The sequence below is a fragment of the Sus scrofa genome, chromosome 7, assembly GCF_054392235.1.
Source record: "Sus scrofa isolate SSC_HxYL_T2T_F1_AM1 chromosome 7, Sscrofa_HxYL_maternal_Yorkshire_Landrace_v2.0, whole genome shotgun sequence".
Classification (NCBI taxonomy): Eukaryota; Metazoa; Chordata; class Mammalia; order Artiodactyla; family Suidae; genus Sus; species Sus scrofa.
Genome location: NC_139389.1, coordinates 1,404,024 through 1,420,668, shown reverse-complemented (window position 1 = coordinate 1,420,668; position 16,645 = coordinate 1,404,024). Strand labels below are relative to the sequence as shown.

The window sequence follows — 16,645 nt, the reverse complement described above, 5'->3', positions numbered from 1 at the left end:
CCCCAAATTGCCAGAGGCAGACTGATCTTCAGGCTTACCCTCCGGAGTTCCTCAGGGAATGAGATTTTGTCTATTAAAGTTCCCACTGTCACTCCTCCAACTATCTCTGTACTAAGTGACTGAGAACTTAATCATACAAGACTCAGATCCATGACTTGAAATTCAAATTTCCAATTTGGTGTCCATTCCCTAAACTGACGCAGGACTATGCTCCATTCCAGCAGGAAGTAGCCAGAGCAGTCATTGCCTCATCTCCTGAAAGCTCTGGGTGGGGAAGGATGAAGCAGGCTTGGAGATTGAAACTGAGTCCTCCTAAAACAAAGTTCCTCTGTTGAGTTTATGATTAACCTCTTTTTTTTTTTTTTTTTTTGTCTTTTCTAGGGCTATACCCACAGCATATGGAGGTTCCCAGGCTAGGGGTCAAATCAGAGCTGTAGCCGCCAGCCTATGCCAGAGCCACAGCAATGCGGGATCTGAGCCATCTGCAACCTATACCACAGCTCATGGCAACGCTGGATCCTTAACCCACTGAGCAAGGCCAGGGATCGAACGTGCAACCTCATGGTTCCTAGTCGGATTCGTGATTAACCTCTTTATCCCAAATGTTATTCCCCTTTCTTGTCCAACACCTGTCCTCCTCAAGATTGAAGAGTATCAAAGCTTTTCATCTAAGGGAGGGATTGTAACCAGGCAGGACCTTATGGAGCCTTCCCAAGGCAGGCCCTTCCCCCATTTCCTCCGTTATAGCTCCTCTCTGAAGTACCTAGACAACAGTTTCTGGTGCACATTTTCCTGGTTGTTTTACAGATGCTAAAACCCCAACCAAAGGGAAGATGTTAACTACTTGGTGACCATGAGCTCCTGGACTACCTGGTGCCTAAGGACTGATAATGTCAACCTGGTGACACTGCCTCGTTAATTCACTATCAGCCAATCCAAGGATTATGCACAAGCTGATCACGCACCCTTCAATCCCCCCTCCCTCGCCTAGTCTTTAAAAACGCTTTGCGGAAACCCTTCAGGGAGCTCAGGGTTTTTAGGGTATGCACCACCCATCTCTTTGCACAGCCCTGCGATAAGTAAAGTAGGGAAGCCTTCCAAACACATGTTACACGGCCAGCATCACCCGGATTCCAAAACCAAATCAGGATACCACAAAAAAAGAAAATTACAGGCAAATATCCTTGATGAACACAGATGCAAATATCCTCAACAAAATATTAGCAACAATGAAATTAACTAAGTGCAACAAAACATTAAAAGAACCATATACCACAATCAAGCGAAATTCACTCCAGAGATGCAAGGATGGTTCAACATTTGCAAATCAACCAGTATGATGCATACATTAACAAAACGAAGGCTGAAACTCACAGGATCATCTAAATAGATCCAAAAAATTTTTTAACAAAATTCAACATTCACTTAATGATAAAAATTTTCAACAAAGTGGGTATAGAAGGAATGTGCCTCAACATAATAAAGGCCATATATGCCCAGTCCACAGCCAATCTCATTCTCGATGGTGAAACTCTTTGAAGGCTCTTCATCTAAGATCAAGGACAAGACAAGGATGCCCATTCTTGCCACTTTTAGCATACTATTGGAAGACCTAGCCACAGTAATTAGGCAAGAAAAAGAAATAAAAGGCACTCGAATTGAAAAGGAAGAAGTAAAACTGTCACTATTTGCAGACGACGTGTCATTATACATAGGAAATCCTAAAGACTTCACCAAAAAGCCATTAGAACTCATCAATGAATACGGCAAAGTCTCAAGGGGACTTTCCACTGCAGAAGCCACCCCTCTGCCTGATCTGTACATTGGATTTTAGTGGGGTGACTAATTTTTGCATAACCTCACCATTGGATGACAATCACTCATTCTTCTCTTGTTTTTAATGTGGTTGAGCAGGAAAAGACTTTGGAAGAAGCATGTTAAGTTATAAACATTTAGATACAAATTTATTTTTCACATCAGCTCACGTGGGGTGGGGAGCAGAACAGAGAGCTGGTTCCCTTTGTGGACACACCTCACAGCTCCAAGGCACAAGCGAGCTCACATCCATCCATTCACCCCACAACTCACAATAATTACGACTCAGGTGCCTGAAGCAGCTTTCCGTTTTGTTGGAGGGAGCCCCGTGGGACACGTGATTAAGTCCTCATGACAACCTTCCTGCCTTGGCTTCTAACTTCCAGCCCCAGCACACGTCCCGGGGCAGAAAGTCAGACTGAGATGGAACAAGATATCTCAAATAACCCAGTCAAGTTAACATGAGTGCTGCGATGAATGTCCACAAAGCAATCGTATGGTCTTGGACACCTGGTACCCATCAGGCTTTGTATACGTACACATCACACATCAACAGCGTGGGGCACTGAAAAAAAAAAAGCATAAACAGTGTGTGGCACTGAAAAAAAATGCAGCAGAGAAAGCTCTAAGTCTCCTACACACAAACAAACTGTGAAAGCTGATTTTCCAATGCATCTTTCACATACACACCACAGGTTCTGTCCTGAGTGGTTCTCGCAGTAAATTTGTGAGGGGCACGTGTCAAATGAGCAGCACCACATATCCCGCAAAGGGAGGCTGGGAAATGAAATTATGCATTTAAATTTACGATTTCTCTTTAATTATCATCACTATCAACTTCTTATAATTGGCAGTGATTGATATCTAAATATTTTATATGAACTTTATGTCTTGGTGATACCAGCTCATTTCAGGATGACAAAGATTTCTAGTTTATCAAACTGCTGATGAATTCCACTACGATCTAGGAATATAAGGATCTCTTATAATTCTTCTCGTAACTTCGCCCACGCTTCAGCACCTCCGCACACGCAGAAGCTTTACTAAGGTGTAATTCCCCTCACCTCCCAGCACAGAGCAGAGGTTCAACAGACACTGCAAGAAAGAACCTCTCACGAACCTGCTGCTGCGAAGGAAAATACGTAAGGAACCAGTTGCCTCAAAGCTATTAAGAACCCCTAGGATGAGACACACCTAAAAGAGAGCCCTGCCTCGCCAGGGCCTTGTTCAAAGCCCTCAAGGCCAACTCCGACGCAGACTCAACAGAGGAGCTCTGGAAACGGTGGGTCCGGGGCAGGTTTGGGAGACACGTGCGGGGGGGGGGGGGGGGGGGCTCTGAGCAAGAGCTGCAGCTCTGAGAAGCGCCGTGGGCCCAGTCCTTGAGCCGGAACTCCCTCAGGGCCATGCCTGCCTGCTCCAGCATCCCTCTCCCTGCTTCTCCTTCCTTCGTCCCCCTCCCTCTCCCTCTGCTCCCTCCTCCCTGTCTTTGTTTCCAGAAGTCCTCCCACGGCCGCAGAGGAGAGCTCCTTGCCAAAGGGCGCTGGTCTCCCAGGATGCCGTGTGCACAAGAGCCCAGAGCCCCTGGCCACCGCCCCAGGCCTGGCCTCTCCCGGGAAAGCCTGCTCCTCGAAACCGCAGGGAACTTACCTGCAGGGACAGGGTCACCAAGGGAGTTCACGCGTGGCCTTGGAGCAGCAGTGGCCTTGGAGCAGCAGCGCCCGGGGAAATTCTCAGTGGACGGCAGCTGCTCTCCTGGGTTATCGTATTGGTTTCTGAGGCCGGCCATCGGGCCTGAGCAAGCCTCCTGTGAAAGGTTAACTGGGAAACCCTTTTATGCGTAGAACACTCTTCTCCGGGGCAAACATTTTTGAATCGACCAACGAGCCAGCTGCTCCAAGACCTGCTCTTCTGAAACGCCTCTCACTGCGCCGCAGTGGGTGGGCAGCTGCTGGCAATTACAGCCGTCTATGTGGTCCACAGGTAAGCCAGGCTGGGAGTCTGGCGTTTTGTGGAATGTTTTCAAGTAACTGGCTGCCACACTGCCCTTGGCAGCCGACCACACCCAGGGAGCTAAAGGCGACGGGCAGAGTGGGGCTCCCTAAAAACAGAACAGTGACTCACGCTTGTAAACCGGCATCGCCATGGCAATTCTTCAAACACCCTGCCCCGCCTGGGCGGGCGGCAGGCCCTGGGGGAGCCGCGGGGCACCTCAATGGGCAGTTTACTGGCCTGTTGCTGAGAAGGTCGGTTTTCCCACTTGGGCCTCCTCACTCCTCGATGGTGTGCCCAGGAGAGACGCCACTGAGGAAAAGAAGGCCCTGCCCAGCGGCAGGAGCGAATCTCCTTCCCAGGCTGTCTTGAGTCCCGAACACACGTGTCCCAGCACAGCTCAGCCCCCCCGAGAGTGTGTGCGGACGCCGGCGGGGTGCTTTAAAATCACGCAGTATTGAAACCAAGCAAATAGTTAAGTAAAAGATTTCTGGCAAACATGCCCTCTTTTCATCATTGTAAGAGCCGTCCAGCGTTGGAATATGGAAAAGGAGTTTGGGGAAACTATTAGAAGAGGGCCTCCCGCTCGTTAAATCCGTGTCCGTTCACACTGCCCCATTCCTGGCTGGGTCTCTGGGACGGATTTTCCCCGGCTGGCTGGGGGTGTGCTCACACAGCACGGGCACATGTGTGTGGTGCATGTGCACACACACGTGTGGAGAGGATGCGTGTGGTGTGCGTGTAGGTTGTGGGTATGACCGTGTGTGTGCATGTGGGAGGGTGAGAGTGTGTATAACAAGGGGTGTGAGTGTGGGTTGTGGGTGTCACCGTGTGTGTGTGCGTGCGAGTGTGTAGTGTGAGTTTATAACACAGGACAGATGCTGTTGGTACAAACAGGAGGGTTCCTACTCCAAATGAGAATGGGTCACTAGTCTGTCTGCCCACTGTCACGGTCGCAGTCACGGTCGGGGCCAGGCTCTGCGCTCACTCCCTCCTCAGGAGGCGAGCCCCGGCCCAGCACCCGCGGCGGCGGCGGGAGAAAGCGCAGGGCCGCTGACGCCGCCTCCTGCTACACCTGCTCCGCCTGCGACGGTCAGATATCAAACCAGGACTGGGATCTCTACTGCTTCTTCCTAATTCGCCCGTGTTTACGGCCCGGCCCAGGAGGGGAAGACATGCAGGAGGCAGCGTGGAGAGGGAAGGAGACGGGCGGAAAGAGCAACACTGCGGACACGAGACCAGGAGGGGCCCAAGGAGATGCTGGGCCGACACGTGCCAAGCGGGGACCCACGCCACCCCCCGCCCCACCAACACTCAGAACCCCGGCCTTCGTGTGTCCCAGGACAGGTGAGTTAGCTGTCGTCACCCTCCCGCTCGCGTTCTCGCCTGGGCCGCACTGGCCGGCCCAGGTCCGCAGGTTCAAAGCTGGCTTCGTGTGTCCGTCCCTGGGAAACGTGCTGAATTTCCCCAGCGCCCACTTCCCCAAAATTGCTCAGGTTCTTGCTCTTAGTGAGAATAGCACTACGCTCCCGTCAAGAAGCCAGCTGTTGTGGAACAGTCGTCTTTCAGAAAGAGCTTTGGGAGCAGGACGGAGGGACAGCCACGGGCATCGTCTGACAGACACACACCGACTTACAGCAGCCCTCAACGCCGGCTGCCCTTAAAATGAAACCGGCACTAACAGCCGACGGGCACACCTGACAGGGCAGGGCGGGGCAGGGCCTCGTGAGCAGGCTGGTTTCCCCATAAAACGCTAACTAAACACACAGCCGACCTCCGTTTCCATCTGTCTAGAGACTGTGAATGGGTTCAATGGCCTCATTCACAGAATGCAACAGCCAGAAAGGGCGGCAGAGGTCAGGGCTGCCAACGCCTCCTTTTCAGATGAGAAACCGAGGCCCAAATGCAGGTCTGCAGGGAGCCAGGCTGGGCCCTGAGGCTCCCACACCAGCTTCCTTGTGCTGCTGCTGCCCAGGACGCCTGTCAAGGACATGGGACCATGGCAGCAGGGCAGGTGGGCTCAGGACTTTCACCAAGAGCATCAGAGGCGCTTCCAAGTGAAGCTGGCGGCCCACGGATGGCGTGCCTTCGGCTGCAAGGACCACACAGACGGGCGGCAGGGCTGCGCACTCGGATCTCACCCTCGATGCTCTTCCTTCCGTTAATCTCCGGCAGAACGCAACCCCCTGTCCGCTCTCCTCCAAGGCCCGAAGGAGGGAGAGAGAAACACCATCAAGGAGCAGCCTTGAACTTGGCATCAGGCACTCAAACTCCCATGAAACGCGTGTCTGCGCACTTGTCTTGCTCAGAGAGAAATACGAGAGCAAAGTTGCCCTTTTGGGGGGAAGGAGAGACAGGCCAAGGCACTGCAAGCTCAGAGCCTGAGCCACTTTGGCAGGTGCGAGCTGGCCATCTGCTTTATCACTTTGGGGTCCTGTGGAAACTAGGTGGGTGGGAAGCCGACTGAAACGGGTAGACGGCCTGCGGGTCTCCCTCGCGCCGCGTCTGTTGCTGGACGTCGGGACGTGGACCCCAGGCCGAGCGAGGGGAGGCTGAGGGCAGCGTGTCGAGGACATCGCGGACGCTGGGTCGGGCCAGTCTGCAGACACCTTCATCTTCCCGCTCCCCCCACTTTGCACCAACACACCTGGGCTCAGCCCCCTGCTGCCGCCCTTCCCTCGGCGGGTCAGGCTCCCGCACACACTCGGGGCTCCCCTGACAGCCGGCATCCCGACCGCGGGGCCCCGCCATGCTCAGGTGTCCTTGGTGCCCGGCCACCAGGCTGGGAGTGGCTGAGGGAAGCGCCCCGTCTGCACGGTCGTGCCCCGCGCCCAGCACACGCATCGCCGGCCAGGCACGCGCACGCCCTGCTTTCGGGGCCGGACCCAGGCGCCGCTCTCCAACCCACAGGAGAGAAGCCCTTGTTCCCGCAGGTCCCGTCTCCCCGACCGCGTTCTCCCCGAAGGAGCGTCCAGGGGAGCCCAGATGTGGCCAGTCAGGCGGCCCTTGGGGCCCTTGGCACTGGCCGAGAACTGAGGGCTCCACAGGAGGGCCGCGGCGTCGGGGCGGGGGAACACCCGGAATCTGGATTCCAGCCTTGCGATGAGGCCGGCCCCTCAATCCCATCTCCACACACCTTGCGGCAACCACTGCGTCCGATTCGCGTCCGGGCTCCCGGCAGAGTTTCAAGAAATTTTGTTGAATAATGTCCCTTTTTCTCCTACGCTGAGACAACATAACGCTCGTGTGCAGGTTAGACAAACTGTAAATGAGTTTGCTCAGCCGAGAAATTGCTCCTCTAATCAAACGACCGTCTACAGACCCAGCCTCTGGAAGTGAGCGTCCCATCACCCCAGGAAGTGCTCTCGGCGTGCTTGCACCCGGACGCCGGCCCCTACCCGGGAGCCGCCTCTGGATGCAGTGCCCGCTACTGCACTGGGCTCCACAGCCGCGTGAGTGCCCAGAGGTATTGCCTTGGTGCCAGTGTGCTCATGAACTAACAGGCCTATCGTGAAATCAGGGCGGACACACTTTCGGCAAAGGGCCAGCGAGGGAACATGCCAGGCTTCACAGGCCTTCTGCTTCTGTAGCATTTACTCAGCTCGGTGAGCACGTGGAGCAGCTGGAGGCCACACACGACGTGGCTAACGAAGTTAACGGCGTGGCCGGGTCCCCACACGACACCACCTACGAAACCAGGCCGTGGCTGGCTTTGGCCCGTCCCGATCTGAATGATGCCTCGAGGCAAGTGAGGGTGAGTTAGAGGAACACTTCCTAGCAGTTTGAAGAGAGAAGAGTGCTGGGAGGAGAGGATGATGACACTGAATTAAAAACGGAGACAAGCTAAAGCTTAATTACCACTGCCACATTCACCCTGAAGGCAGTGATTCTGTATAGACTCCCTCAGAGCACTGATTAATAGATAAATCATTACAAACATGTGCATATAATGTATGCTTACAATAAAAATTCTATAATGTACCTACAGAATTTAGTTATTTTTGGCCGCACTGGTGGCATGCGGAAGTTCCCAGGTCATGGATTGAACCCAAGCAACAGCTGGATCCTTAACCTGCTGAGCCACCAGGACAATGCTCAGAATTTGTAAGTAAATGGAGTTTATACACAGTTTTCTGACTGGACAGGCTTAAGTATGAAAACAAAAATACTTCGCTTGAACACTGGTAGATTCTGTGAGAATTTCTTTCTTTAAAAGAGGTTTGTCTGGAGTTCCCACTGTGGCTCAGCGGTAACAAAACTGACTAGCATCCATGAGGATGTGGGTTCAATCCGTGGCCTCGCTCAGTGGGTTAAGGATCTGCCATTGCGTGAGCTGTGCTGCAGGTCGCAGAGGTGGCTCGGATCTGGCATTGCTGTGCTACGGTGGAGGCCGGCAGCTGCAGCTCCGATTCAACCCCTAGGCTGGGAACGTCCATATGCTGTGGGTGTGGCCCTAAAAGGACGAAGAAATTAAAAATAAATAAATAAGTAAAAAGAGGTTTGTCTGGACATCCCTCGAGGCTGAGAACACTGGCCGCGGTGGCACTGGCCCACTGTCGAAGGGGTGCAACGGTCAGGAAAGCGCAGGAGCAGCAGCACCCAGCGTCAAGGACAGACTCAGGGCCGAGCGTCTTCAGGGCCCTGCACCCCATCACAGCAGCTCCTCGGTAGGAAAGGGCCTAAGCTGGTCACCAGGGGCTTTTGGCCAGTTTAGTTCTGTGTCCTTGGTTTCAATCATTTCAGACGGGGACGTGAGAAAACACTCGGGTTGGGATCTTTTTGGAGAGACAGTGTGACAAAGTCTACGAGGCTGAAACACGTGTGTGTGCAGACACACACACATGCATCAAGCAGACGAGATTTCCAGGTTGGCTTGGTTAAGGCCCCAGCTTCCCTGCCGTGGTCAGTTCCTGCTCGGAGTTTGGTGAATATTCTTGATCAGATTGGGGGGGGGTCCTTCCACCCCAGTTTGCTGGGGGTTTTATCACGAAGGAGTGCTGAATTTTATCACGTTTTTTCCCTTCACTGACCAAGATATGATTTCCCCGTTTTTCCCTAGTAATGGGAGGAACTGCATTGATGGATTCTCAAATGTTAAACCACCCCGAGTTCCTAGAATAAACTGCGCTCGGTGGGATGTAGCCTGCTTTTATGTATCACCGGATCTCCTTTGCTAATAATTTTGTTGGAGAATTTGGCCTCTTGTACTTTTCCTCTCTCGTAATGTCTTTTTCAGGTTCTGATATTCAGGGTAGACTAGCCTCGTAAAAAGAGAAAGTGTTCTTTTCCCTACGTTCTGGAAGAGTCTGTGTAACATGAGTACTGCTTCATCCTTCCATGTGAGGAAGAAGGAACCAGTGAAACCATCTGGACCGAACTTCATCTCATATAAAGGACCCTGGAACCCCAACTTCTTCATGACAGGACCGAAGCCGACCCAGGCATCGGGCTAGAGACGGGGGCACGCATCTGAGCACCTGCGCGCCCTCCCAGCGCCCAGCACACCCTCACTCTTAGCTGGTCCCTGGACCCGCAGGAACGTGGGCCCTGGGTCACAGCTTCCTCAGTGCCAATCCTCGGGCCCCTCCTCGCACAATGAGGCCCAAAGGCCAAAGCAGACGGCGTAACACGCCTCCCTCCCACCCGAGGGATCCAACCCCCTCCCAAGGCTGAAGCCCGGAGGACCGAATGGGTCAGAAGGAAGCACACTCTGCGAGGGTGACAGGCCAGCACAGACCCTGGGAGCGCCCCCGTCCGATATTTCATGTGCCCGCAGGCCTGTCCCAGGTCCTGCTGAGCCCTGGAGCTCCCCACTCCTGCCCCCCGCCCCCGCCAAGGCCTCTGTCACCTGGTGGGAGACGCGGGGGCGGCGAGCTTTACACACAGCGCGGGCCGCGCCGCCGGCTCCTCCTTCCAGTCTAACTTCCCTCAGTGTTTCTGTCGTTACCCTTGCACAGGAGACGTGCTGCAAAAGCGTGGGGGAGGGAGTGGGGTCTTTCCTTCGGCGCCCGGCGCCCAGGGCCTTTCTGGAGACGCCCGCCCGAGGGCAGTCGGCCCGCAGCTCCTCCGCTTCTCCTTCTCCTGCGGCCCCTCCTGCGGCCCGACCCGCCTCACCGTCGCCGCCCCACGCGCCCCGGAGACCCCTCCAAGCCACAGTCCCCTCCCGTCCTCGTCGCAGCACTTAGGTTAACCTTGGCCCTTACAACGAACAGCTTTAGAGACGGGTCGCTCCGCACGTGCGCAGGGAGGGCCGCAAAAACCCTCGAAAGGGAACCACCGAGTCACAGCGGTTGTAGTTCCGACGGAGAAGAACCCATGCGCTTTCGAGAGTTTAACTGACTTGGGCGCCTTCTGAACGGACACTCTGCAGGCGGGTGACGGTGCCGGCAGGTGGTCTCCACAGGCCCGTCTACCTTCCCAGGCCCGAGACCCGCCGCGGGAAGAGCTCGGTAGAAGGTTCATTCATTCATATGGACCCTCCGAGACCCGCCTGTTCTGATCCTGTCCCCACTTATTAAACTGTGGAAAAATAAATAAATAGTTGAAACTTTTTCTATTGATTATAAGCATTTTATTTTTTATTTTTTGCTTTTTAGGGCCACCCCTGCGGCATATGGAGGTTCCCAGGCTAGGGGTCGAATCAGTTACAGCTGCCGGCCTACACCACAGCAACGTGGGATCTGAGCCGCATCTGCAACCTACACCACAGCTCAGGGCAACGCTGGATCCTTAACCCACTTAGAGAGGCCAGGGATCGAACCCGAAACCTCATGGTTCTAGTTGGATTCATTTCTGCTGCGCCACGATGGGAACGCCTATAGGTATTTTAAATATTAAGATTAACCCTTTGCTTATGAAACAGTTTCTAAGTACTTTTCCTACTTTGTCCTTTAACTTGAACTTTAAAAGTTTGATGTATTTTGAATCTAGCAATCCTTGTTTTATGACTTCTGAGTGTTATATCCTATTTAGAAAGGACTTTCCCACTCCAAGATTATTTTTAAATCTTTTCTGCGATCTCTTTACTATTTTCGTTGTTTCATTTGTTTTACATTTAAAGTTTTGGCAAATCTAGAATTTATATGGAGCTAATATTTGAGACAGGGATCCAGTTTTATTTCGATGTTTGTCCTGTTGTCCTGACATCATTTATATGTGACCTGTTTATTCTTGGTGGATTCTTTACAGCTTCCTTTCATCAAGTACTGAATCTCTGGAGGTACTGGGGACAGTGCCTCCCACAATTTATCTGGTATAGTTAAAACCCATGATTTATTTCTCTCATCTAAGCGCATTGCCTAGTACCACCAGAGCAATGCTAAATAGCAATGGTAAATGTGGAAATCCTTGTTCTGCTACTAACTGTAATGAGAATGCTTATATTTCCCCATGAAGCGAGATGCTGGTTTGAGGTTGAAATAGGTACCTTTTCTTTTAAGGAAGGAAGTGCCGAAACATGGCTCATTTCAAACTCAAGAATCCACCTCTTGCTAATTTTAACTCCAAAATCTCAGTGGTTTGCACAAATAAAAGCGTTTTGTTTTTTCGGTCACTCAAAACACAGTCCACCACGGGTCATGGGCAGTGTGAGGGCTCTGCCGCCGCAGCCTCTCCAGGACCCGTCTACCTACTGCGCCACCACCTCCCAGGGCCCCCCTGGATCTCGGCATCTGGACGGCAGCAAAGAGAGGACACGGAGGGGTTTGCGGGAGGAGCTCCACGACCAGCCTAGAAAGGGCCGGAACCTCCTCTTCTCACATCTCACTGGAAGGACCCTTCCCTGTGAGAGGGTGAGCAATGCCACTTACCACTGTGCCCAGGAAGGCAGGGAGGCCATCTGCCCTCTGTCCCCGTCCTGTACCATCCACCTGCAGGCCGATGCCTGCGCTGTATGTTTCTGAACGTGTGGTTTACTGTACACTCAGCACTGGCTCGGACACGCCACACGGACGACCGCCTCAACCTCAACTTATTTCTTTCTAAAGACCCCTGACCCAGCGAGGTCAGAGGGTGACTGCCTGTCCCAGGTGCTCAGGGACCAGTGTGATGGTGCTTCTGTGACAGCTGTGGCAGGAGATGAAGAGGCTGGAGAATCAGGCCCCCCAGCCTGCTGACCCCGACTGACTGCCAGCATGAGGAAGTGCCTGAATGCCGAGGTGGCGTCCACTGTGGAAGGACCTGCCTGACTCATGTGCATAAAACTCTAAGTCTGTGCTCGGAAGCCTACCTCACGCCTAATCTAGGAGTGTTTTCATGCCCACGACGTGCATTAGTTCAGGTGGAAAAACCGAAATGCACCTCCCGCCGAGAGCAGGCTCACGTTCCCAGAGATGGTGAGACCTCAGCCTTCAGGGCTGTAGCAGTGCCACTTGCCACCAAACTCAGCAGGGCCTGTCCAGAAGAAGCGTCCCCACTGCCTTGTTGTAAAGCAGAGAAACCAGCGTTACCGGGTTGGGCCAAACCCTTCACAGGTCTCTGTTCCAGCGACTGACATTTACGGCGGCTCAAGATTCCACTTCAGCTGGAATCTGTCAAATACCACAGAGAAGCCAAAATTGAACTCTCTTAGCAAAGGTCAAGCTCTGGGGAAATTAAACACCAAAAAGTCCTGCTGGCAGTTGTATTTTCAATCGTCCTCTTCTTCAATTTCGAGGAACGAGTGGCTCCTCTTTTTTCTGTGTGGGTGATCGGGTACCAAGCATTACAACGAAGCGTATGTATTCCAGGGAGATCAATCCATCGAGAAGTGTGAATTAGAGTCTCACTATGCACAGCAGCTTGTGGAATGTGGGTATTTGTTTTCCTTTTCCAACCATTACTGGAGTTTTTAACCAGGACTTTCCTGGTTGTTGGATGGATCAGAGCAGGTCTGCAAGAAACCGGAGCTAAAAGCGCTACTGGGGATGGGTGACTTTCCAGGGTTCGCAGAAAAGCAGGCGGATAGAGAAGCACTATCAGCTGTCAATCAACCCCTCCCCACATTCTGTTCCTTCAGAGGGACCGACCTTTGGAAGCAGCAACTCCATGGTGGGCATTTGAGCAGAGGGTCTGGGGTGAGCCGTAAACCTGCTGCAGAGAGAGGAAGGGGTCTTTGCAGGGGCCCTCAGCGCCTGGTCTCCACCTCCCCCATCTGCCCATCTGCTCACACTTGCTGAGAACCTGGGAACCCCTCGTCCCAGATTCTGCACCGAAGGCGGAGCTCCAGAGCAGAGTGAAGGCGGTCAGCCTCTGAGGAGTCGCAGCCTGTGAGATACCTGGTATGTGCGGAGGGAGGCAGGTGACAGCTGACAGCCATGAGCAGGTGTCACCTTGCCTGCCGCACATCCATCCCCTCGGGCCAGCCGCCCTCCGACTGGCAGCACTTCCAGGACCACACGAGCACGTGCCTGTCCTCTCCCGACCATCCACCACCCTGGAAGCCTCCAACAGGTCCTCTTCCGAAGAAGGAGGGGAGGGGGCAGTGACCCCCCCACCCCCAGCCCGGCTCGCCCCCTGCCCCTGCTCTGCCCATGCAGCCCCCCAGCTCTGTCCACTCCCCCCACCCCGGCTCCAGCAGCCCTGATTGCTGCCGCTCACCGTGCGATCCACGGGGTTCTTCGAGACCTCAGCCTCTAGGCCCCCTCCGGGCCAGTCCGCTCAGTCCCGCCACCCAACCCCCAGAGCCACAGCTCCCAAGGCTCCTCCTCCCCGACTCCCTTCCTGTGTCCCCTCCTGAGGTCTCCCTCCCCCCGCACCCCAGGGCACGAGCTTCAGACCTTCCGGGCCCACGATGAGCCGAGGTTCCCTCTCCCTTGGTGGCTCGGCTGCTTCCCTTCAAGCCTGGAAACCCTGGCCTTCTCTCCTCTCTCTCAGGCCCTGCGCTGGGACAGGCCTGGGTCTCGGGAGCACCTGGCAGGCGGCAGGGTCTCTTCCCGGACATCCCAGCCGCTCCGTCTGTGGTCTTGAATCAGGGCCACAGCCTGTGCTTGTGAAAGCAGCACGTTGCACAACTCGGGAGTGGGGTTGCTGGGCCAGAGGACAGAGGCCCACTCAACTGCATGTGGACACGGCCGGTCTCCAGAAGGACTGACCAGCGTGCACGTCTGTCAGCAACGCCCTGTCTCCCCACATTCTTGCCGACGCCTGAGTCACCCGGACTTCTAACCTGCATGTTCTGATGGGTCTGACGTGGTTTCCGTCGCTGTCATCTCTAAAGGGGGCCACCAGTGACTCTGGGATAATGTCATTTATAGTCTGTCTTGGTCACGAATCAAAGTCTGTGTGGGTCATTTGCAAATAGGTTTAATCTACACGGTGCACTTTTTTTCTTTTTACAGCTGCACCTGCAGCATATGGAGGTTCCCAGGCTAGAAGTCGAATCAGAGCTACAGCTGCTGGCCTACACCACCGCCACAGCAATGCAGGATCCCTCATCCACCATCGAGACCGGGGATCAAACCCACATCCACTCAGAGACGGCATAGGTCCTTAACCCACTGAGCCACGGTGGGAGCTCCTTACATGGTCTACTTTAAAGCTGAGGAACAGAGCAGACAGCCAGGTTCGCCCCCCAGCGTTAATTCTAAATGTGTGGTCCCCTAGGGTCCTCTCCGCAAGACCAGGTTCGGGGCTCCGCGTCCCCAGGAAGTGCAGGGGCAGACGTCCCACTGTGGGGGTCAGGACCATAGGGGACACAGGCATGAAGGGGGCACTCGAGCTCTGGAAGCTGACAGTGGTGACTGCACAGGGACGTGCGTGCTCTTAAGGCCACTGAGCTGCCCTCAGAAATAACCAAGCATGAATCTTAGGTATATTTCACCACAATGTTTAAAGCCTTTGGTTGCCAGTGGAGCGCTGGCTGGGAAGGCAGGGGTAGAAGCGGCAGGAATGCCAGCGAAAGCCACCGCAGTAGAGGTAGGAGGCAGGACTGAGACCGGACCGGGGGCGCACCTGTGGCAGCAGGATTTGGGAATCCTAGCGTTCCCTCCGCACGGCTTAGTTTGTTCCTGAAAATCCACGTTATGTGCAAAAGCTCTAAGAGTCAGTTTTCCTTTGTTTGTAAAGGGAAAAAACGTTATCCAATACTGCACAGCAACCAACTTCCTAAAACATAACCACGACAGTGAAACACCTGAGCCATAAGCAGTGTTAAGACGGAGAATGCTTAAGGCATCCTTTCCTCATCTTCAGGTGACGCCTGGGATGGCTACATGCCACGTGCTCATTTGGTCTGTCAGCAGGAACACGCACAGCTTGTCACACTACAACAGAATTGTCACATTACAGTGGGTCACGGCAAAGAACACAGCCAAGAATCCATTTGCTTAAAAAACAGAGACAAACATTTACAGTAAAAAAAAAAATTAAGGCTCTTTCCTGCAACAAACTGTCACCTGCATTTTTCAGGGTTCCAGGGTTTGGGGTGTGGATGTTTTGGCAGAGGTATGGGGTGGGAAAGGGGTATTTTTGTGTGTCCTGCCAGCCGGAGATGCCCGCCCAGCAGGACGAAAAGAACTTGTGCTGTTCGTGGCGATACTGAGCTGCTGACACTGGAATCTCTTACCTCTGATTTTTACTATGTGAAATAATAGATTTCCAAATTATTTAAGAAAAATAAAGCATTTATATTAGTTTACTTTCTGGTTTTCCAACTGGTATTAGCAACATCTCCACGCTATATGATTTTATACTGTTGACACTTTTTATACTAAATTCACACTCGTGAACAGCAAAGTACTAGACTAAAATTGCAGGTGAGTTACAGGAAAGATCCCAGGTAAAGAAGGAAAAAAAAAAAACCTTGTCTATAGAAAATCTGCCACGTTATGATCCCTACTTGGAGGATTTAAAATTAATCTTTATTATTATTATTATTATTTTGGGGGGGAAGGAAGAAAGACTTGCTGTCTTATACTTAAAGGGCTGAAGTAGAAACACAGCCAGTCATACATGGACACATTCGTATGAAGTTTATACGAAGTCTAGCAAGGCAGCTTCTTCTCAATTTGCTGTTTCTAAGTGCACATCTGAGCCAGACGGCTCCGGGCCCGTGTTAATAAAACATGATGTTGCTTCTGAGAGGAAGGAGCCCTGGGGATGGTGCTGAAAAAAGGGAAAAACAAGGAAACTTCAGAGTCTGATCTGCTTAAAAGGGGATTTAACATACGCACAAGAAGAAACATGAGAATTAGAGAAAATACCACAGCACTTTTTAAAGATGTCTCCTCTTTTCTCTTCCCATATATTATTTAGCGGAGGTGGTGTTGTTTTCGGCTCTTGGTAGGCACGGCAGATGTAGAAGGAAGGCGCGGTGAGCGGCGCAGTGAGTGGCGCAGTGAGCAAATGCGCGAGTGAGGGGAGGAGTGAGAGAGCGACAGGGAACTGCCAGGGACGGGGCAGGAGCCTGCAAGGATGCCTCGCGGGCCCTGCCTGGCTCCGCCGCTGTGGCTGCAGCCTCCTCCCCCAACCCTGCCGCGAGCAGATGGACCGGGCGCTGAGCGCCGGCCTCGAGCTGTGCCCTGGTCTCAGTGTGAGACTCAGTTAAAATCACATGGACTCCACGGGGGGGTTCGTGTTGTGTATTTTTTGCATCAGCACACAGTACAAATAAGAAATATTTAGACTCCGAAAGATTTCTGCAATGTGATGGACACAAAGTGGGCCAATTGGTGTGTGAAGAGCAGAAAATGGCTGGTACCCTAGTGAGTCCACTCTCTGGAGGAGGACGTGGCGGCCACACGTTCGCGCTTATGTACACCTGCATCCCCGTCCTGACTCGGTTTAGATGGTGCGGACGACCTCATCCAGTCATCCCAACCTCCCGTTTCCCCACAGAAAAGGTCGGATCAGGCGGTTGCCATGG

At 53.2% G+C, this 16,645-nt stretch overlaps 1 long non-coding RNA gene across 2 annotated transcripts in view; it reads right to left on the bottom strand.

The window, feature by feature from the left end:
- LOC110261650 (uncharacterized) overlaps nt 1–16,645 on the bottom strand; it is a 55,511-nt gene that overhangs the window by 5,384 nt on the left and 33,482 nt on the right. Inside the window, exons 1-3 of one of the 2 annotated variants that reach the window (XR_014809430.1) lie at nt 15,984–16,110; nt 13,560–15,885; nt 10,353–12,873 (exon numbers count right to left, since the gene is read on the bottom strand). This is a non-coding gene — a long non-coding RNA (uncharacterized LOC110261650). Of the gene's footprint in view, nt 1–10,352; nt 12,874–13,559; nt 15,886–15,983; nt 16,111–16,645 lie in introns of those variants that run through there. The other variant, XR_014809431.1, reaches the window with a different exon arrangement.